The sequence below is a fragment of the Ranitomeya variabilis genome, chromosome 3 (assembly GCF_051348905.1).
Source record: "Ranitomeya variabilis isolate aRanVar5 chromosome 3, aRanVar5.hap1, whole genome shotgun sequence".
In the NCBI taxonomy this organism is placed as follows: Eukaryota; Metazoa; Chordata; class Amphibia; order Anura; family Dendrobatidae; genus Ranitomeya; species Ranitomeya variabilis.
This window is the reverse complement of record NC_135234.1, coordinates 589,994,128-590,018,995: the sequence shown is the minus strand read 5'-3', so window position 1 is coordinate 590,018,995 and position 24,868 is coordinate 589,994,128. Positions and strand designations below refer to the sequence as shown.

Below are 24,868 nucleotides of genomic sequence, written 5' to 3'. Positions count from 1 at the left end.
GCACACAAACTCAACTAGCACCATCAACAAGCACGTCCATGTCCTTGTCCCAGTGCACCGTTCATTTGTCCATACCCCAGTCCTTGGAATGCAAGCGGAAATACGCAGGCAACGCCACAGTACTAAATTCACACATTTCTCGTCTGCTTGCACTCGAAATGTTGCACTTTAGGCCCTGATGGCAGTTACCATCACAAGGTACTCATTACCCAGCCACCACAATTTTGCCCAGTCTGCCGTCATGACATTACACAAGCAAGGACATGTCCCACAACATTACCCGGGCCCTCTACAATGCTGTAACAGGGAAAGTGCACCTAATCACGAAAACGTGGACAAGTGCTTGTGGGCAGTGATGATACATCTCGCTGACGGCACGCTGGGTTAGCGTAGAGGAAGCCATGACTCAGTTGGACATTGGGAGAACATATTAAAGATGTATGGAGACAGGTTGTGGAATGCTTTGCATGTCATAGTTAGGGTTTTGAACGGTAGCCTCTGGGCAATTGGAAGTCAGTGAAGGGCCTAGCAGAGAGGAGAGGCTGGGGAACAACTGAGGGACAGTTGGATTACTCAGGCATCAGACTTTAGGATAGATTGGAGTGGTGCAAGAGTACTAGAGGGGAGGCCAGACAGTGTAAGGTTGCAATAGTGGAGGCGGGAGATCATGAGGGCGTGCACAAACATTTTTGCAGTTTCTTGGAATGTACTGATCCTAGAACTGTTTTTGAGTTGTAGTGGACAGGAGGAGGCAAGGGCTTGGATATGTATATTGAAAGAAAGGGCAGAGTCGAGGATTACCCCGAGGCCCCGAATATGTGGGACTTTTTGTGCCGGTGTGGCATCCCGGCATTACACAGGCACGTGTCCCAAAACATTACCCGTGCCCTCCAAGATGCTGTTATTGGTAAAGTCAACCTAACCACAGACATGTGGACAAGTGCTTGTGGTCAGGGATGGTACAGCACACTAACAGCACAGTGGGTTAACATGGTGGAAGCCGACCTTGGGATGGTGCACGTCCGACCGACCACAAGTATTGCGGGCCCTACTTCAATCTGGGTTGCCCCACAGTCTTCAGCTACTCCACCTCCTCCTCTTCAGCCTCCATCTCCGCAAGTAGCACATCAGTCACAAGCTGGAAGCACTGCAGCACTGCCTCAGCCAAGTGGCCACAGGCTGTGCTGAAGCTAATATGCTTAGGTGACAAGCCGCTCAATGATGAAGATTTGTGGACAGCTCAGAAAGAGCAGGCCAATCTGTGGCCTGAACCTACAGCCAGCCATGGTCATGTGTGACAATGGCTGGAACCTGGTGGCTACTCTGTGTCTAGGCGAGCTCACACATGTGCCAGGCCTGGCCCATGTGCTTAATCTTATTGTTCAACATTTTCTGAAAAGCGACACGGAGGTGCCAGATCTGCTAGGAAAAGTATGAGGCTCTGCGTACCCATTTTAGAAAGTCAGCTAGAGCTTCATCCGCCTTTGACGTGCTTTTGCAGCACTTGCAGCTTATGTCTCCTCGACTGGTGTGTGATGTCCTCCCCATGCATTGGAACTCTACACTGCATATTTTGGATAGGATTTGTGAGCAGAAGAGGGCAGTTGTTGACAACCAGCATCAACAAGGCCGTCGGTATTCAGTTCTGAATTCACTCATAAGATCTCAGGAGTGGACATGGATGTCAGACATATGTACCATCCTACAAAACTTTGAGGAATTCACCAAGATGGTGAGCGGCAATGACGCCAAAATTAACATCTCCATCCTGCTTCTCTGTGTTCTAGTATTAATATTTATAGTTATTTATATAGCGTCGTTGTAGCGCCCCCACCGCCGCAGGGCCGAGGGGTACCCGGTACCGGGCCTCTAAGTCTCTGCTCCGGGGTTGTCACGGTGGCTAGGCCCCGGTCCGTGACCCTGCCGAGGGGCGCACAGTGAATAATAGATGTGGGTGGTGGTGGTGAGGCTGTGGTGGTGCGGTGCAGTAAATAACGAGGACACCAGTTTGCAGTCTCTTTACCTCTTTACTGAAGATCTCTGGGTCCTCAGTCCGGAATCCAGATAACCAGGCTGCGCAAGTCCGGCCGGTCCAATGGCACCTCCAGAGTTCTCTTTACAGGTGGAAATCTGTGCCTTCCCCCTAGCGCTAGGTGTTGCGGTCCTTCCCTGCTGTGCTTACAGAAAGTCCCCACAACTGTTGTGTCCGTTTCTTAAGTTCCCTCACAACTCAATTAGGTGATGTTCTGCTAATCCTCCGTCCCTCCCTGATGTTACGGTTGGAACGGCACCCGTATGACGGGTAGGCTCGGAGCTCTTCCGGGACCCTAGAGTCGCCCCTCTCCACAAGTTGCCCCCCAAGACTGCATAGGTGATTTAGGTGAGACAGCCCGCCTTAGACTGACTGTCCTGCCGCTGTTTAGAGTATTGCTTGAAGCTGAATATTGTAATACTCCCTCGGTGTTCCGGCCGCCGGTTGTGCGCCTCAGTAGGATGTTGCCTCGGTCTTACAGCACGACCCCTACTGGTATTCTCCTTGTTGCTTTGATCTCATTTCTCACTCAGCACAATCTATCTCGCTTCCAATCCCTTCTTGGGCACCGCCGCTATACTGAGCAGGCACGGTCCCGTTACGTTCGCTCAAGTTGCCAAGCCTCTGTCAGGATCCCACCCCCGACAGAGGCCCTACCGAATCTTCTCCCGCAACACCCTCTGCCACAAGGTGTTGCCTGGCTCCGACCCAGTCAGCTTTCTCCCTAACTTCCTACCTGACCCCCAGTTTTACCAGTGTGTGAGGAGTGGCCTAATGAATAGAACCCTTAGCTCCCCCTGGAGGCCCGGCGGTGAAATGTATTGGTGTCTGTGATACCTGATCAGATGAACTCCTTCAGTGCCATCAGACGTACCATAGCTCCCCTTAGTGGCGGAGCCACAGTACTGCAACGACCAGGACTCTGGGGCGCTGCACTAACATATTTACAGTTTCAAACACAGCAGTCCTAAGTAACAACGATAACAATAATACAATAATTAAGCAGAAATAAAACTACCCTGCTCAAGACAGCTTACAATCTACACTAACTTATAACGATAACAATATTTAAACCGAAAAAACAAAAACAAATAATAAGTGTGACAACTAAAAATCTACAATCAGGTGGGGGAGATAAAAACTACAGGGGAATGTATTTACAAGGATGTATTTACAATGATATTACTGAGGTTTGTCAAAAGTCGTGAAGGCCTGAGGACAAGGAGGAGGGGGAGACCATGGACAGTTGTGCTTTTGGTGAGGATACGGAAGTATCGACTGTTTGCAGTTTATTACGCATGGCTGAGTTTAGGCTACTCTGCCTTTCCTGTCACCCTCGCATTCTCAAAATCTTGACTGATAGTAAATACTGATTGTTGTTGTTGACACTTCTAGACCCACGCTAAAAGGAGAACTTTATATCTCTTATTCCAGAGGCAGACAGGTGTACTACAATGTTGGAGGACCATAGGGCCCTTCTTGCTGAATTAATTAAAAAAATCCCATCTGAAAACGCTGGCAGAAGAGGTCACATACAGTTCGTTGGCCAAGTAAAAAGTACAGGTGAGAGAGACACAACTGCAGAGGCAGTGGAACACTGACAAAGTTCGGGGAGAGTTTTCTCAGACCCTCCTATCGCCCTGGCCCTGAGGCATGGGGGACTCTCACAAGGAGTGCTTTGTTTGGGAAAATGTAGAGGGAGTACCTTGCTGACCGTACCAACGTCCTCGGTGCACTTTAATTATTGTTTAGCAAAGCTGAACACAGAGCATGAACTGTCTCCCTCTACTGCGCACGTGCGCTGTACTCACATTCATGGAGCGCACAGTGCCTTGCTCTCTGGCGGTCATTGGGCACTTGGCTCCTCACTTTATGGCAGTACTGCTTTTATTGGCGAGAGAAAACACCTTCATAATACAGAGACAGAGTACAACACCGCCCAAGCGTTCACACTCTGCTCCTCAGACTTTCTATGTGCGCAGTGACTGCCCCTAGGCAGAAGATGGTGATGGTGGTGGTAGTAGTCATGAAGGAGTCTTAACAACTTGAAAGCGAAGTATTTTTAACAAGATACCACACTGTTCGATATGTGGCCTGCATTTTTCAAATTTTTAATATAAAGTAGTGTACCGAACTAGGGTAACAAACAGCAAAAACTGTGGAAAAAAGGCCTAAAATGCTGTAACTTGGAGCATGCAGAAATATGAGGCCTGTTACTGAAATAGCACACTGCCAAATATGTGGCTTTTTTTAAATGCCAAATAGTGCTGTATATAATTTGGGTAACAGACAGCAAAAAAAGTATTCCACCGGCCTAAAATGAGCTAACTTGGAGCACGCAGAAATATGAGGCCTGTCACTGAAATACCACACTGCCAAATATGTGGCTTTTTTAAAATGCCAAATAGTGCTGTATATAGTTTGGGTAACAGACAGCAAAAAAAGTATAATCTATTGAGTATTGTCAAGAGGAAGATGAGAGACACCAGACCCAACAATGCAGACGAGCTGAAGGCTGCTATCAAAGCAACCTGGGCTTCCATAACATCTCAGCAGTGCCACAGGCTGATCGCTTCCATGCCATGCCACATTGATGCAGTAATTGATGCAAAAGGAACCCCGATCAAGCATTTAATGAACATACACTTCATGAGGACAACATTTCGTATTTTAAAATCATTTTTTCAAGCAGGTTAAAAGTATTCTAATTTACTGAGAAAATGACTTTTGGGTTTTCATTGGCTGTAAGCTATAATCATCAACAATAACAGAAATAAACACTTGAAATAGATCACTCTGTTTGTAATGACTCTATATTATCTATGAGTTTCACTGTTTGTATTGAAGAACTGCAATAAATTAACTTTTTCATGATATTCTAATTTTGTGAGATGCACCTGTATATAATTTCCAGGACACTGTGCTTCTAAGTTGGTTTATCTAGTCTATCATGTGTAATACTTTATTCTGAGCCGCTATATCTAAGCCTGTCATGCAAGATACTTTCTACTGTCTGCTGAGCTTCAATGAAGTATTGCACTACAATTTTGCAATACAGACTTTTAAAACTGCAGTACTACCACCAAAACCTTGTACCTGTTACATACATACATTTTAAGGATGACCGTATCCCTCCTTCATTCCTTCATTTAGTGCCTGTGATGTGGGAAATTAGTAAATTTGACAGCCAAAAATATTTTTAAATCAGTTTATTTTGTTGGCTCTTATATGGACGATCACAATAAAGTGGGGCAAAAGTGAAAGTCAGCAAGTAAATAGGGAAAGAAAGAACTAGTCATCTGGTAGGAGAAGTAATCCAAAAACACATTAGTCCTAAATTGTCTACGGATGTGACTGAGTATCTCTTGTAACAATGTGCAATGTGCTCCACTTTTCATGATAGAAAGTAGTGATGGGGTTTTCTTGAGATCAGTACAAACCAGATACAATATTACAAATTGAAAGAGAATGTTACTAAATAAAAACTCCAGCAGACACAAGGAATTATTTTTTCTATTGCCTAACCTAGTGCACATTATAACTGTCCTCATGCCACCTCTAAAACTGGCCATACATTATGAACAGCTGTCATATGATCGGTTCAAACTCCAGAGTTTTCTGTACACAGGAGCACTCAGCCAAAATTCCAGACTCCTTTATATCCCAGAGAACAAAAGGATCAGATGTCGGAAATCTGATGTGTTGAAACTTTCTCTCATAGTAACATAGTAACATAGTTAGCAAGGCCGAAAAAAGACATTTCTCCATCCTGTTCAGCCTATATTCATCCATCTATCAGCCATCAGAATAAATCCCGAGATCTACGTCCTTCTAAAGAACCCAATAACTGTAAGACACAATATTGTTACGCTCCAGGAAGACATCCTCCTTCTACATCATTTGTCAGGGGACAATTGGGAGGCCCAATATATATTAGACTGCCGGCTGATCCCACCAGTTTTGGCAGGTTAAGCTGATGGTGGCCTAATGTGTATTGGAGCCTTAAATTGCTTCTATTAACATGACCTATGGTGCTTTTGCCCGAACCTCTGACCAGGATATGTTTATCAGAAGCTATAGATCCATGTTCCCCTACTCCAGTCCTCAAGGCCCACAAACAGATCATGTTTTCAATATTTCCATAGTATTTCACAGGTGATGGAATTATCGCCTGTGCAGTACTAAGGAAATACTGAAAATGTGATCAGGTAGTGGCTCTTGAGAATTGAAATTGGGAAACACTGCTATAGATTATGAACAGCATGCAGGCATAATACACAGAAAAGTCTGAAAACTAAGCTCTATAAAACAGCATTCTTGTCACAGACAATGTGAGAACTTCAAGCTGTAGTGAGTAGCAGAGTAGGTAGTGGGTTCGTAATTACCAAACATCATCTATATGAATCAGAAATCAGCCTGGAGGAGAATCAGTGACAACACCAGCATAAACAATTTTAGATCTTGAGTTGTCACCAAGAATATTTCTAACCACCTTCTACTTTGAAATAAATGAGGATAGCAGTGTGTAGTAATACCATTCTCTCAGTGTAAGGCCGGAGTCAGACTAGCGTATGTCATCCGAAGCGGGAGCATTGGATGTGATATGCTAATGACCCTCGGCTCCTGCTCTGCTGAGAGCGGGAGCCGAGTGTCAGGCTATTGTGCTCTGAGCCTCTCGCACAGCTATGGGGCAGGCGGGGAAAATAATTTCTCCATCTCTGTTGCCGGCGTCAGCGTATATCGCACCACACTCGGATAATATCCGAGTGCTCACAAACCTTACAAGAAGCAAAATGAGCAAATCCCTGTTGTAACTAAATAAGTAAAAAGCAAAAGTGCATTTAAATAACACAGGGTTCTTAATAATACTGTTTTTGATCAAAAATAGCATAAAAGCCATCCCACTATCGACAAGGCCTCATTGGGATGGTTCTACGCTGACCAATATTAAAAACCTTACCATGTGTCAGAGTTGACCTCATTGTGTGAATAAGGGCAGAAAAAAGGACCGGGTCCCAACCTGTGGACACCAGTCTGGGGAACCCTTCAAATCTAATTTCCAGCTCGGGAGAGGGAGGCCACATCCCGCCTTGCACAGAATGCAAAAATACAAAGAAAAACCAGAAAAATTGAGCTTAATTTAAGTTGGTATACATGCAGCACATAAACGCATGTTCACATTGACCATAAAGCATACAAAACCTACAAGAAAATAAACATACTGATCTGATAAAGGTAAGCTACGTACAGATCAAAAAAAGTGCAATATAGGAAATAGTAGAAAAGTTTTTATTTTATTCAAACAATATGAAACATACATACAAAAACCTTAAAATCAGGTGCCTCAAAGCATAAAACACATATCTATAGGGAGATTAAACTGGAGCAGGCAGCGTTCATGCATGGGCGCATATACAAGGATACACAATTATATCCTATGCCAATCTCTATCAATATATGAATTATCTAATAAAGTGTTTTACTTATGTCAATCACTTGAAAAGGTGCATTGAAAAGATTTACAGCTGCATTGACATCGCTGATATCATAAAACATACCCTGATACCAAAATGCTTTCACAGAAAAGCCTAATCCACAGTCATAAAGTGCATGTGCAGTTATAGGTTCATAATAAAGCCTTATAGTAGTGCTTGCTAAAACTGCAGTAGTGCTAATAATGGAATGTATCTAGTGCCATGATATAAATACAATGCCCCGTGCCTGGTACATATTACCTATGTCCGCGCTGCCTCCACACGTGAGATGCCCCGTGGCAGGTTTAACTCCCGAACCCAACGCGCTTTTCGCTAAATGCTTTTTCCTTTTAAAAAAAGCGTCATTTTCCAAGCCTCGCAGTGTCTCCATTTTTTGTGATCTTGGGTCGGGTGAGAGCTTATTTTTTGCATGCCAAGCTGATGTTTTTATTAATACCATTTTGTTGTAGAAAAAACATTTTGATGGCCTGTTATTGCCTTTATGGCGACCAAACAATTGCAATTCTAGCGTTTTCAATTTTTTACTCGTTACGTTGTTTACCAATCAGATTAATTATTTTTTACATATTGATAGCTGAACGAGGCAATATCAAATATGTGTATTTTTTTTATTATTGTTTTATTTTGAATGAGTTCAAAGTTGGGTGATTTAAATTTTTATATTTTTTATTATTTTTAAAAGCATTTGTTTTTCTTTACACTTGCTTCAATAGTCTCCATGGGAGACGAGAAGCTGTGATCATCCGATCGCATGTGCTACGCACAGCAGGGCTTCAGCCTGCTAAAATGATCACCTGCTATGCGCACAAGCCACTGGGACCGCATAGCTATCCTGCAACGACAACCGTAGGAGTCACCTACAGACGCCGGATTGTCATGCCAACCAATCAGCGACCCGTGGTCATGTGACACAGGCATCGATGGGCGGGATTAATGATACGATTCCAGTGCGAACATGTTATAAGCCGCTGTCAGAGATTGACAGCAACATTTAACATGGTAACAGCCACGGGTGGCTTGACGGAAAAGATGTGGGTTCAGCACCGGAGCCCAGATCAAAGGCCGGGGTCACACTAGCATAGAAAACGGACGAGTGCTATGCAAGAAAACATTGCATAGCACTCAGACCACTGTTAATCTATGGGTCAGCTCACATCACCATACCTCCCAACTTTTGAAGATGGGAAAGAGGGACAAAGTTTGCGGCGCGCTTTGCGCGCCGCGGCAAATTTTAGGCCACGCCTCTGACCACACCCATTCATAATTAGTCACACCCATATCCACATCCCAACCACACCCATTTAGCACTGCCGATCACACTGTTTCATATACAATAATTATAAACAAAAAAATATGGCCACACAGTGCCCCATACTGTATAATGGCCACACATGATGCTCCATACTGTACGATGACCACACATGACGCTCCATAATATATAATGAACACACATGACGCTCCATACTGTATAATGAACACACATGATGCTCCATACTGTATGACCGCACATGATGCTCCATAGTGTATAATGACCGCACATGATGCTCCATACTGTATGACCGCACATGATGCTCCATACTGTATAATGAACACACATGATGCTCCATACTGTATGACCGCAAATGATGCTCCATACTGTATAATGACCGCACATGATGCTCCAGACTGTATAATGACCGCACATGATGCTCCATACTGTATAATGACCCCACATGATGCTCCATACTGTATAATGACCGCACATGATGCTCCATACTGTATAATGACCGCACATGATGCTCCATACTGTATGACCGCAAATGATGCTCCATACTGTATAATGACCGCACATGATGCTCCAGACTGTATAATGACCGCACATGATGCTCCAGACTGTATAATGACCGCACATGATGCTCCAGACTGTATAATGACCGCACATGATGCTCCAGACTGTATAATGACCGCACATGATGCTCCAGACTGTATAATGACCGCACATGATGCTCCAGACTGTATAATGACCGCACATGATGCTCCAGACTGTATAATGACCGCACATGATGCTCCATACTGTATAATGACCGCACATGATGCTCCATACTGTATAATGGCCGCACATGATGCTCCATACTGTATAATGGCCGCACATGATGCTCCATACTGTATAATGGCCGCACATGATGCTCCATACTGTATAATGGCCGCACATGATGCTCCATACTGTATAATGGCCACACATGATGCTCCATACTGTATAATGACCGCACATGATGCTCCATACTGTATAATGGCCACACATGATGCTCCATACTGTATAATGACCACACATGATGCTCCATACTGTATAATGACCGCACATGATGCTCCATACTGTATAATGGCCGCACATGATGCTCCATACTGTCTAATGACCGCACATGATGCTCCATACACTGTATAATGACCGCACATGATGCTCCATACTGTATAATGACCGCACATGATGCTCCATACTGTATAATGACCCCACATGATGCTCCATATTGTATAATGACCACACATGATGCTCCATACTGTATAATGACATACAGGCACGCAGCTCACACACAGGCACGCAGCTCACAAACACATGCAGCTTTGACACAAATGCATCACACACGCAGCCATCACACACACACGCAGCCATCACACACACACACGCAGCCATCACACACACACACGCAGCCATCACACACACACGCAGCCATCACACACACACGCAGCCATCACACACACATGCAGCCATCACACACACACGCAGACATCACACACACACGCAGCCATCACACACACACACAGACATCACACACACACACGCAGCCATCACACACACACACACACGCAGCCATCACACACACACACGCAGCCATCACACACACGCAGCCATCACACACACGCAGCCATCACACACACGCAGCCATCACACACACGCAGCCATCACACACACGCAGCCATCACACACACGCACACACACGCAGCCATCACACACACACGCAGCCATCACACACACACACAGCCATCACACACACACACGCGCAGCCATCACACACACACACGCGCGCAGCCATCACACACGCAGCCATCACACACGCAGCCATCACACACGCAGCCATCACACACGCAGCCATCACACACACACACACGCAGCCATCACACACACACACACGCAGCCATCACACACACACACAGCCATCACACACACACAGCCATCACACACACACACACAGCCATCACACACACGCAGCCATCACACACACGCAGCCATCACACACACACACGCAGCCATCACACACACACACGCAGCCATCACACACACACACGCAGCCATCACACACACACACGCAGCCATCACACACACACACGCAGCCATCACACACACACGCAGCCATCACACACACACACGCAGCCATCACACACACACACGCAGCCATCACACACACACACGCAGCCATCACACACACACACGCAGCCATCACACACACACACGCAGCCATCACACACACACCCAGCCATCACACACACACACACACGCAGCCATCACACACACACACGCAGCCATCACACACACACACAGCCATCACACACACACACACACGCAGCCATCACACACAGCCATCACACACACACACGCAGCCATCACACACACACACACGCAGCCATCACACACACACGCAGCCATCACACACACACACGCAGCCATCACACACATCACACACACACAATCTCCTCTGTGATGCAGGGGCGGCTGATGTCCATGTGCAGCTCTCTGCTGAAGTCTTCAGTCTCCTGCTCACAGCTCTGCACTATCCCGGCACCTCCCCCGTCTCTCCTTCTCTGCCGGGATAGCAGCTAAGAGCAGAAGCCGGAGCTCCGTGCACACACAGCCAGAGGTAGTGAATCGCTGACCTCTCATCTTGATTGCTGCAGGCTCTCTCCTTCAGCGTGGCAGCGCCGCACAGGGGGCGGGAGGGGGGGAGGGGGGGTGTTGCGCGGGCGGTCAGGAGGCAGCTTTTATAAAAAAAAAAAAAAAAACAGGCTCTCTCTACGTCCCGGAAGTGGGCGGGGCTTCACCGGCGGCCGCAAATTCGGGATTTTAAATGCCCGAAGCGGGACAGCGGGACCCCGGTGCCAAAGCGGGACTGTCCCGCTGAAATCGGGACGGTTGGGAGGTATGCATCACTGTTTGTTTCTTGGGCGTAATCAGCGTGCGAGTGAAATCACAGCATGTACGCATATATCGCCCGAGTCTCACCAATGAAAGTCTATGGGTGCGAGAAAAAATTTTACACCATGTGAACAATCAGTGTAGCTTGCGATAAATATGCAGCCATGTTCCAGGTGACAGGAAATTGCCTCATCCATTATTAGGAAGCTTAAGCATGCAAATTTCCCTGGCAACCTCTCAAAAAAGTCCGGAACAGGCCTCCACGGATACCAGCAACATAGCCAGACACATTAATGTGGAGATGCTTATAGTTCTGATGCAGGAGAGGCCGGAAATATGGGACCAAGGTGACACTCATTTTGCGGACAGCCATTGAAAGGATGCAGCTTGGCGACGAATATGCAGCCAGATGTTCCCAAATTATGAGGAAAGCCCACGTGAGGTGCAGCAGGAAATTAGTAAGTAAAAGAAAGAAAACACAATTTTTATTTAGTAATAAGGCAGCACCAAATTAACATAACATCATCATACGTGATGTTCTCTGTAATATCCGGCCTGTTTCTCCCTTTACACTTGCCAAGTAGCATGCCACTTTACAGTATAAGCTGTATTTTGAAATGCAAACACGGTGCTCAAATATTTAAAAATGTATTTTGTTACTTTGCAGTGTGTGATGTCACTAGACTGTGGCGCAGCTGCCGTGATCAGTACCGTCATGAGTGGCAGCAGCGAAGCCGAAGTGGTGCAGCGGCCACTAAAAAGTAAAAATATATCTATTATGACAGATTGAATTTCCTTGCTCCCATTATGGATCTACATTTTTAAGTGCTTGCATGAGCCCACATTTTCCCCACGGCCTTAACATCCAAGACTAACTTTAGTTTATTTTTTAACTTTGCACAAATAAATAGAACTGACTCCAACCTTATGGAACAAGAAACAGCATCTGACTCCGAGGTTGACTTGGACCCTGTTATGGATGTTGAAAAGGTGGCTGGACCTTCTTCTGCAGCAGCATCAACAAACCAACCAGACACCACCAGCACGACCTTCTGCAAGACATGAGACCAATCAAGAAGAAGCAATCAAGAAGAAAATGATCGTGGACACAGTAGTAGTCATATGCTACCATTGGATACTTCACCACAGGCTGAGGCCATCCCACGCCGGTGCAGGAGGGAGCTTTGCACAACCAGTAACAGTTTCCAAGTAGACACTAGTGTTTTGGATTATCTGTCATGCACTGTCAATGATGGTGGTGAGGAGGCATATGTTTGAAGTCTTGCACGGTATCTGTGCACAATTTCCTGTGAGGTCAGGCTGCGAGCCAGAGATGCCATATGAATTTTGTCTAATTCATGCACCGAACCAAATAATCCTACTCAGGTGTTCTTGTACATAAGAAAGATGGCAGATGTCTAGCGACAACCACCTACACATGCCTGGAAGCCAGGATGACAATACAATAGCAGTCGCAGAACCACCTGCATTACATATTCCATCATCACAGACACATCAAGGGCAATACTAACAACGCCCAGAACATGTGCATTTTACAACTCCAGCTGCACCTGCCCAATATGGCCACTTGAACATACCCACTGTAGAAAAGCGGTTACAGCATAAGTATGCCATTCTGGAGAGTTTACACAAATGGCCAATGCCAATCCACATAAATATGTAAATCATTACCCAAGTGGCCAGTACCATGTTCCACAACAGGGCCCTCCCTTGGTCCGTAATCCAGCATCATCTACCTCTCATGGTCACAATCGGGTAGGCCCGCAAAATACTCAAACTACTCATGCTGCCCTCCTGCAATCACCTCCACCTACATATGTGAATTTGTAATAAAAAGTAACATAATGGCTAAACTGTTTTGTTTAAAGTTGTTGGTTGCCCTGTCATATTAGCTAAATTTGCCATATGTTATCAATATGTTGTATTTGTTTGAAGCAAACCTGTTCTGAGTAAAAAATGTTAATTCAATGTGTCATTTCTACTTTTCCAAATATATAGATTATGTCTTTAATTTGACAAATAGATAAATATTATGCAAAATCTTCACACACTTCATTCATTAACATAAGTTTATTTTGACAAAAGTGAAAAAAGTCGTAACATAGACACTGCATTGTCTTGCCATGGAATTTATCCCTCTGGTGAAATAAAATAATTATTAAACACATCCCGCATTTTAAGTCCAGAGGGCTGACAATGTGGATGATGTACATGTGTAGTAGCCATGCCATTATTTCCATCCGCAACATTATCGCCATCATTTGATGTGCAGTCACTGATTCTGGTGAAGTTGTGAAGTATGACACAGGCTTTAATTACCACATTCACATTCCCTTCACTAATTTGAATGGCTGACCCGCCATTTGGCATAGAGTATTCCAAACGCACACTCCACCAATCGTCGTACGCGGGATAAGCAATAATTAAATATTCTGCGCCTGTGGTCCAGGGCTCTATGTGGATATGTCCTCATGACATTGCAGTTCAATTGAAAGGCCTCATCAGTAACCATGACATAAGGCACTGCTTCCATAGTAGACCCTGGTAGCTGACGTGGGGGTGGGAGGTCCAAATCATTAGTGCATCGCCACCAATCCATTATGGAAGATTTGAATACTCTGGAGTCTCCAGTTCTTCCATAGGCCCCAGTATCAGCAATTATAAACCTGTATGTGCTGTAGACCAGGGCCAACAGCACTACAGAAAAAAACTGTTTAAAATTATAATATTGGGACCCTGAATTTGGTGGCTTGCGAACACGGATGTGCTTCCCATCCAGGGATCCTATGCAATTTGGAAACTGGCAGGTATCCTCAAAGCTACAGGCAATCGATAGTAAATCTTCTTTGTTGGGCTCAGGCATTACAGAATTATGTAGGTGGGACCATATTTCTGTACAAGTAGTACGGACAATGCCTGAGATGGTGGACTTCCCAATCAAAAATTCCAGATGAAGGGCAGCATAGGAGAGACCAGTGGATAGGAAGCTACAAAAAGGAAGAAAAAAAATGTAGAAAAGGAGGTATCCATGCAGACGGAAGAAATGTCTTTTGGCCACCCGTCGCCTCAAAAGCGGATGGATTCACATTCTTTTCTGCCTACTTCACAATCACCGAGTAAGGCTCCCCAAAATGTTGGGACAAATCCCAGTGAAAAAGAACCCGCTCAGTTGTGTTAAAGGTAAGCCTGTCAGACATGTTTGACACAAAGCAGCAATACCAAAACACCAGAACGGACTCTAATGCAACATTTGGAGGAGGGAACTTGTTGTGGAGCCAATAAATAGGGTCCTTGATTAGGTTTGTATTCATTTCAGGCCACTTATCCTTTTATGTCCATTGTGCAAGTCAGCAAGAAAGTTAAAGCCATACATATGACATACGGATGCCATACAGATGTCATATGGATACATAGATGTGAGGAAATTGCATAGTCGCATTGGAAACGGATTACACATGGATGACAATACAGAGAACACTCCTGCGACTCTCCACAGGGAGACTCAAACCGATTTTACATATGGCAAGTGTGACCCCAGCCAAAGGGGGAGACCCGACATGAGCCGTACATGTGAAGGGGTTAAAGGGAATCTGTCACCACATTTGACCTATCTAAACTATTAATATGGGCTCACAGGTTAAAGACTGCTGAAAACAGTTCTATGTGCATTTCTCATATCAGATGCAGATATGACCAGAAGTTCATAAAATGACTTCTGGTCATGTGCAGTGCACCTATGAAGCTGGCACGAGATTTGCAGAAGCTGGCGCTGACGCCAGCTTCTGCAAATTATATTATCACACGCACAGGGGCGTGATAATATGGAAAGAGGGCACACAAGTCTGGGGACACTTATGCCCTATCGACTAATCAAAGCCCTAAATAGTATAGAAATTGGGGACAATATAAATGTTTTTTAAACCTATTTTTTACTTATAAACGTTATACAAGGATGATTAGGGCTCATTGCCACTTGCGATGAAATCGAACGAATGCAATCCCATTAAAAATCGGATTACATAACACATGCATCAAATTAGATCTGCTAGTTAGTCTGCATCAAAAAAGGTGTGATCACACCTTGGAGAGCTGTTGCACCAAGTTGACTGACATGAATCATGGCTCCAACACGAGAGATGTCAATTGAAACAAAGGAGAGGATTATCAAACTCTTAAAAGAGGGTAAATCATCACACAATGTTGCAAAAGATGTTGGTTGTTCACAGTCAGCTGTGTCTAAAATCTGGACCAAATACAAACAACATGGGAAGGTTGTTAAAGGCAAACATACTGGTAGACCAAGGAAGACATCAAAGCATCAAGACCGGAAACTTAAAGCAATACGTCTCCAAAACAGGAAATGCACAACAAAACAAATGAGGAATGAATGGGTGGAAACTGGAGTCATCGTCTGTGACCGAACTGTAAGAAACCGCCTAAAGGAAATGGGATTTACATGCAGAAAAGCTAAACGAAAGCCATCATTAACATCTAAACAGAAAAAAACAAGGTTACAATGGGCTAAGGAAAAGCAATCATGGACTGTGGATGACTGGATGAAAGTCATATTCAGTGATGAATCGCGAATCTGCATTGGGCAAGGTGATGATGCTGGAACTTTTGTTTGGTGCCATTCCAATGAAATTTATAAAGATGACTGCCTGAAGAGAACCTGCAAATTTCCACAGTCATTGATGATATGGGGCTGCATGTCAGGTAAAGGCACTGGGGAGATGGCCGTCATTACATCTTCAATAAATGCACAAGTTTATGTTGATATTTTGGACACTTTTCTTACCCCATCAATTGAAAGGATGTTTGGGGATGATGAAATCATTTTTCAGGATGTTAATGCATCCTGCCATACAGCAAAAACTGTGCAAACATTCCTTGAAAAAAGATGCATAATGTCAATGTCATTGCCTGCAAAGAGTCCAGATCTCAATCCAATTGAAAATCTTTGGTGGAGGTTGAAGAAAATGGTCCATGACAAGGCTCCACCTTCAAAGCTGATCTGGCAACAGCAATCAGAGAAAGTTGGAGCCAGATTGATGAATACTGTTTGACACTCATTAAGTCCATGCCTCACTGTTATAAAAGCCAGAGGTGGTGCAACAAAATTCTAGTGATGTTTTGGAGTGTTTTTCTTTTGTTTTGATTTTTTTCCCTATGCTTGGTTAAAAAAAGTAACCATTACTGACTACCACATTTTTTGTTCTTGATTTCTAGTTGCCATTTGAAATGACTAGTTTTGTGCCATGTCTGTGAACTGCTTTTTTCTACAAAATTAAACAACTGAATAAACATCCTCCAAGACCGGTGATTCCATAATTTTTGCCAGGGGCTGTATATCGGCTGAGTCTCGCCAATGCAAGTCTATGGGTGCAAGAAAACATCGGACACCATGTAACAGGGTGGCACGGGGTGTTAGTCGTGGGCGAGTTCATAAAGCAACAATCAGGGAGCACCCAGGCACCTTGTACATGAAAAGATAAATAAAGTCCTGGTACTGCTGTACAGTTGGTTGCCTCTGCTACTCCAGCTTCTAGCTGCCAGGTTCCTTGAAACACCACAAAATCACAGTTCTTTTCCAACAGTTGAAATTTACTAAACAGAAAGGCATCCATCCCATCAGCAGCACAGTTCACACAGGGCAACGTTTCCTGTACTTTCCCATCCTCTCCCATCTGGGCAGTCTCTAGTATCTCTGTCATTTTTCTCTCTTTACTCTTGGCATTCATGGCCGTACCCCTAGCCAGACCCTGTCCTGTCTGCACTTTCCTTTCCTTTGCCATCCATGCAGCATCTTTGGACAGTTCGTGTACCTTCAGCATCACAAGCTCCCTGTCAACCCCTCATCCAGTTGCAAATGGGAAAGGTGTCGGGAACGCCATCTTAGCTGCTCTCGCCTTGGTCTTAGACCCCAGATCCTTCTTAGGGATGGTCCTGTTGAGTTGGTGCCCGACCTCACTATTCTTCAGCCGGTGGGGCCCTTACTGCCATCTGCAGACTTATACCCCACTGCCTGTAACTGTCTCAGTGTTTGCGTTCTGCCCCTTGGGCAGACTGCCTGGGTGTCTGACAGAACCAGGAAGTGTCTGTTCCTACTCTGTGCTGTTCTGCTCTGTGCCCCTCCCATCTACTTAACTCTTTGCTGCCTGTGCCTAAACTAATATTCTTAGGCCTCTTTCACACTTCTGTCTTCTGGCATCAGTCACAATCCGCCATTGTGATGGATCCGTCAAAAATAGTGAAAAACGGAAACAACGGATCCTGTTTTTCTACGTTTTAAATCCTTTGCATCCGTCGCTTCTGTTTTTTCCATCCGTTTCATCCTTTTTTTCGATTGATCCGTTTTTTCATATCTCCAAATGGGAGGCTCCCAAACGTGATTGGCTACTGTAAAATAATGGAAAGTTATATATTGAGTGTTTTAACACCCCATCTGTGAGAGGTTGTAGAGCAAGTTTCAGAAATGGAAGGAGTTCTAGCAAATATTGTGACCATCTATGCGGATTTTGCTTTTGAGGCCAATAGGTTGGCAGTGATTGTTTGGGAAAAGGAGGGAGCAAGACAGTGCATCCTTTGTCTGCGGCGTCGCCGACGTCTTTGGATCCATCCGATCACTGCACAGTGATTGACCCGTAGGGTCTATGCAAGGCTGTATATGGAATTGAGGCAAAACCCGGAGAAGTTCTTCAATTCCGTATGCATGAGAGCTGAAAACTTTGATGATGTTTTGGTGGAACGAGTTGGAGAACAAATCAGGAAAAAGGACACCTATTGCCGCTTTTGAATTCCAGGATGACAGGGTTTGATATGTTTGCGTTTTTATAGAATGTATGTTGGGAGTACCAAACTTATTGCTGAAGTTACACTTGTGATTATATCATGTATTTTTGTATTACACCAAGTTTTGTAGCTTACCCAAAGTTGTGTATTTTTTTCTAAATCAACCTTTTTTACCTTTAAAAATAGTGTTGTTTGGGTTGTACCTTTTATACAAAGTGTTATATAAATACTATTATCAATAAATGCTTTTTTAACCAAAAATTGTTTTTGTTAACAAATATTTACAAATTTGTAAACTGTTGGGTGGAGATAGTATCGGAGGGGCTGGCAGGGTGTACCACGTCGATAATGGGGGAAAGGCGACCAGTGTTGTGAGTTTGGTTTTTGGGCTCCCCCGGTGGTCACTGGTGGTACTGGACTTGTGTGCTTCACTTTCTCTGTTCACCTGTTTCCATCAGGATATGGGTGTATCCTATTTAGCCTTGCTGCTCAGTTATTCTAGTGCCGGCCATCAATGTAACCAGAGCCTTTCTGTTGCATGTTCCTGCTTCTAGACTACTATCAGCTAAGTTGGACTCTTAGTCCTAAGTTTGTTTTGCATTTTTGTTCCAGTTCACAGTTATGTTATTTTTCTGTAGCTGGAAGCTCTTGTGGGCCGAAATTGCCACTCCGGTGTCATGAGTTGACACATGAGTCTTAAAGTAATTTCGGGATGGTATTTTAATAGGGTTTTCAGCTGACCATGAAGTTCCCTATTGTATCTTCTTGCTATCTAGTAAGCGGACCTCGCTTTGCTGAACCTACCTTCATACTGCGTATGTCTTTTCCTCTGAACTCACCGTCAATATATGTGGGGGGCTTCTGTCTCCTTTTTGGGGGAATTTCCCTAGAGGTAAGCCAGGTCTGTTTTTTCCTCTATTAGGGTTAGTTAGTCCTCCGGCTGGCGCTAGGCGTCTAGGGATAAAACGTAGGTACGCCACCCGGCCACTGTTAGTTGTGTGGTAGGTTTAGCTCACAGTCAGCTCGAGATTCCATCACCCAAGAGCTGTTCTGTTATTTATGTTCTCTGACGTTCCCTTGCCATTGGGAACCATGACAGTATGGCCGGCCAGTGTTAAAACCGTTGGCAGAAGAAAGGAAAGGAAAGGAAAGGAAAGGAAGTCTGCAGATTTTTTTTTTTTTTTCCTCTGAGCTTGCTCTATAGTTGACTTAGTTGCATTTCTGCTCTAATTGCAGCCTTTGTCTCTCTCTCTCCTTCTAATCCTTGAATGGCTCTGATCTCACCTGATTAAAATGGATCCTCAGAGTTTGGCTACAGGTTTGAATAATCTTGCTACGAAGGTTCAAAATTTACAGGATTTTGTTATTCATGCTCCTATATCTGAACCTAGAATTCCTATACCAGAATTTTTCTCCGGGGATAGATCTCGTTTCCTGAATTTCAAAAATAATTGTAAATTATTTCTTTCCCTGAGATCTCGCTCCGCTGGAGATCCCGCACAGCAGGTTAGGATAGTAATTTCCTTGCTGCGGGGTGACCCTCAAGACTGGGCATTTGCATTGGCACCCGGGGATCCTGCGTTGCTCAATGTGGATGCATTTTTTCTGGCTTTGGGGTTGCTTTATGAGGAACCTAACTTAGAGATTCAGGCTGAAAAAGCCTTGATGGCCCTATCTCAAGGGCAAGATGAAGCTGAGGTATACTGCCAAAAATTTCGTAAATGGTCTGTGCTTACTCAGTGGAATGAGTGCGCCCTGGCGGCGAATTTCAGAGAGGGTCTCTCTGATGCCATTAAAGATGTTATGGTGGGGTTCCCTGCACCTACAGGTCTGAATGAGTCCATGACAATGGCTATTCAGATTGATCGGCGTTTGCGGGAGCGCAAACCTGTGCACCATTTGGCGGTGTCTTCTGAGAAGGCTCCAGAAAATATGCAATGTGATAGAATTCTGTCCAGAAGCGAACGGCAGAATTTTAGGCGAAAAAATGGATTGTGCTTCTATTGTGGTGATTCAACTCATGTTATATCAGCATGCTCTAAACGTACAAAAAAGGTTGATAAGTCTATTTCAATTGGCACTTTACAGTCTAAGTTTATTCTGTCTGTGACCTTGATTTGTTCATTATCGTCAATTACCGCGGATGCCTATGTCGACTCTGGCGCCGCTTTGAGTCTAATGGATTGGTCCTTTGCCAGGCGCTGTGGGTTTGATCTAGAGCCTCTGGAAGTTCCAATACCTCTGAAGGGTATTGACTCTACACCATTGGCTAGTAATAAACCACAATACTGGACACAAGTGACTATGCGTATGAATCCAGACCATCAGGAGATGATTCGCTTCCTTGTGTTGTACAATCTACATGACGTTTTGGTGCTCGGATTACCATGGTTACAATCTCATAACCCAGTCCTTGACTGGAAAGCAATGTCTGTGTTAAGCTGGGGATGTCAGGGGGCTCATGGGGACGTAACTTTGGTTTCCATTTCGTCATCTATTCCCTCTGAGATTCCGGAATTTTTATCTGATTATCGTGATGTTTTTGAGGAGCCTAAGCTTGGTTCACTACCTCCTCACAGAGATTGCGATTGTACCATAGATCTGATTCCGGGCAGTAAATTTCCAAAGGGTCGTTTATTTAATCTATCTGTACCTGAACATGCTGCTATGCGAGAATATATTAAGGAGTCCCTGGAAAAGGGACATATTCGTCCTTCTTCATCTCCCTTAGGAGCCGGTTTTTTCTTTGTATCTAAAAAAGATGGCTCTTTGAGGCCGTGTATTGATTATCGACTCTTGAATAAAATTACAGTCAAATATCAGTATCCTCTGCCACTGCTGACTGATTTGTTTGCTCGAATAAAAGGGGCTAAGTGGTTCTCTAAGATTGATCTCCGTGGGGTGTATAATTTGGTGCGAATTAAGCAGGGGGATGAGTGGAAAACCGCATTTAATACGCCCGAGGGCCATTTTGAGTATTTAGTAATGCCTTTTGGTCTTTCAAATGCCCCTTCAGTCTTTCAGTCCTTTATGCATGACATTTTCCGTGAATATTTGGATAAATTTATGATCGTGTATCTGGATGATATTTTGATTTTTTCGGATGACTGGGATTCTCATGTCCAACAGGTCAGGAGGGTTTTTCAGGTTTTGCGGGCTAATTCCTTGTGTGTGAAGGGTTCTAAGTGTATTTTTGGGGTTCAAAAGATTTCTTTTTTGGGGTACATTTTTTCCCCCTCTTCCATTGAGATGGATCCTGTCAAGGTTCGGGCTATTTGTGATTGGACGCAACCTTCTTCTCTTAAGAGCCTTCAGAAATTTTTGGGCTTTGCTAATTTTTATCGTCGATTTATAACTGGTTTTTCTGATGTTGCTAAACCTTTGACTGATTTGACCAAAAAGGGTGCTGATGTTGCTGATTGGTCCCCTGCTGCTGTGGAGGCCTTTCGGGAGCTTAAGCGCCGCTTTTCTTCCTCCCCTGTGTTGCGTCAGCCTGATGTTACTCTTCCTTTTCAGGTTGAGGTCGATGCTTCCGAGATCGGAGCTGGGGCGGTCTTGTCGCAGAAAAGTTCCGACTGCTCCGTGATGAGACCTTGTGCGTTCTTTTCTCAAAAATTTTCGCCCGCCGAGCGAAATTATGATATTGGTAATCGGGAGCTTTTGGCTATGAAGTGGGCTTTTGAGGAGTGGCGTCATTGGCTTGAGGGGGCTAGACATCAGGTGGTGGTATTGACCGATCACAAGAATTTGATTTATCTTGAGTCTGCCAGGCGCCTGAATCCTAGACAGGCGCGCTGGTCGTTGTTTTTCTCTCGGTTTAATTTTGTGGTCTCATACTTACCAGGTTCTAAAAATGTGAAGGCAGATGCCCTTTCTAGGAGTTTTGAGCCTGATTCCCCTGGTGATTCTGAACCTACAGGTATCCTTAAGGATGGGGTGATATTATCTGCTGTTTCCCCAGACCTGCGACGGGCTTTGCAGGAGTTTCAGGCGGATAGACCTGATCGTTGCCCGCCTGGTAGACTGTTTGTTCCTGATGATTGGACCAGTAGAGTCATCTCGGAGGTTCATTCTTCTGCGTTGGCAGGTCATCCCGGGATCTTTGGTACCAGGGATTTGGTGGCTAGGTCCTTCTGGTGGCCTTCCCTGTCTCGAGATGTACGAGTTTTTGTGCAGTCTTGTGATGTTTGTGCTCGGGCCAAACCTTGTTGTTCTCGGGCTAGCGGATTGTTGTTATCTTTGCCTATTCCGAAGAGGCCTTGGACTCACATCTCTATGGATTTTATTTCTGATCTCCCTGTTTCTCAGAAAATGTCTGTCATCTGGGTGGTGTGTGACCGGTTTTCAAAGATGGTTCATTTGGTGCCCTTGCCTAAGTTGCCGTCCTCATCCGAGTTGGTTCCTCTGTTTTTTCAAAATGTGGTTCGCTTGCATGGTATTCCGGAGAATATCGTTTCTGACAGGGGGACCCAGTTCGTGTCTAGATTTTGGCGGGCGTTCTGTGCTAGGATGGGCATTGATTTGTCTTTTTCGTCTGCGTTCCATCCTCAGACTAATGGCCAGACTGAGCGAACTAATCAGACCTTGGAGACTTATTTGAGGTGTTTTGTGTCTGCGGATCAGAATGACTGGGTTGCCTTTTTGCCGTTGGCGGAGTTTGCCCTCAATAATCGGGCTAGTTCTGCCACTTTGGTTTCTCCTTTCTTTTGCAATTCGGGGTTTCATCCTCGTTTTTCTTCCGGTCAGGTGGAGTCTTCGGATTGTCCTGGAGTGGATACTTTGGTGGATAGGTTGCATCGGATTTGGGGACAGGTGGTGGACAATTTGGAGTTGTCCCAGGAGAAGACTCGGCATTTTGCTAACCGCCGTCTTCGTGTTGGTCCTCGTCTTCGTGTTGGGGACTTGGTGTGGTTGTCTTCTCGTTTTGTCCCTATGAGGGTTTCTTCTCCTAAGTTTAAGCCTCGGTTCATCGGCCCGTATAAGATTTTGGAGATTCTTAACCCCGTGTCCTTTCGATTGGACCTCCCAGCATCTTTTTCTATCCATAATGTCTTCCATCGGTCATTATTGCGCAGGTATGAGGTACCGGTTGTACCTTCCGTTGAGCCTCCCGCTCCGGTGTTGGTTGAGGGTGAATTGGAGTACGTTGTGGAGAAGATCTTGGACTCCCGTGTTTCCAGACGGAAACTTCAGTATCTGGTCAAGTGGAAGGGCTACGATCAGGAGGATAATTCTTGGGTGACAGCCTCTGATGTTCATGCCTCTGATTTGGTCCGTGCCTTTCATAGGGCTCGTCCTGATCGCCCTGGTGGTTCTTGTGAGGGTTCGGTGCCGCCTCCTTGAGGGGGGGGTACTGTTGTGAGTTTGGTTTTTGGGCTCCCCCGGTGGTCACTGGTGGTACTGGACTTGTGTGCTTCACTTTCTCTGTTCACCTGTTTCCATCAGGATATGGGTGTATCCTATTTAGCCTTGCTGCTCAGTTATTCTAGTGCCGGCCATCAATGTAACCAGAGCCTTTCTGTTGCATGTTCCTGCTTCTAGACTACTATCAGCTAAGTTGGACTCTTAGTCCTAAGTTTGTTTTGCATTTTTGTTCCAGTTCACAGTTATGTTATTTTTCTGTAGCTGGAAGCTCTTGTGGGGCGAAATTGCCACTCCGGTGTCATGAGTTGACACATGAGTCTTAAAGTAATTTCGGGATGGTATTTTAATAGGGTTTTCAGCTGACCGTGAAGTTCCCTATTGTATCTTCTTGCTATCTAGTAAGCGGACCTCGCTTTGCTGAACCTACCTTCATACTGCGTATGTCTTTTCCTCTGAACTCACCGTCAATATATGTGGGGGGCTTCTGTCTCCTTTTTGGGGGAATTTCCCTAGAGGTAAGCCAGGTCTGTCTTTTCCTCTATTAGGGTTAGTTAGTCCTCCGGCTGGCGCTAGGTGTCTAGGGATAAAACGTAGGTACGCCACCCGGCCACTGTTAGTTGTGTGGTAGGTTTAGCTCACGGTCAGCTCGAAATTCCATCACCCAAGAGCTGTTCTGTTATTTATGTTCTCTGACGTTCCCTTGCCATTGGGAACCATGACAGACCAGGTTGGGGTTAATCTGAAGTGGAAGGGGTGGAGAAAACATGAGGTTGAGCAGGGAGGACAGGTTGGGCAAGGGGTTGGGTTGGTGTAGGTGGGAAATTATAAGGTACAGGAAGCTGGGTCAGGGACGGAAAATGTAACGGGGAAGGAAACTGTGGTGAAGGCATCTGGAACTTGGACGGATTCTGGAACTGGGACGGATTTTGAAACTGGGACGGATTTTGAAACTGGGACAGATTTTGGAACTGGGACAGATTTTGGAACTGGGACAGATTT

At 44.9% G+C, this 24,868-nt stretch overlaps 1 pseudogene; it reads right to left on the bottom strand.

The window, feature by feature from the left end:
- LOC143817740 (piwi-like protein 1) overlaps window positions 1-17,547 on the bottom strand; it is a 78,052-nt pseudogene extending 60,505 nt beyond the window's left edge.
- Between the last annotated feature and the right edge of the window lie 7,321 nt (window positions 17,548-24,868).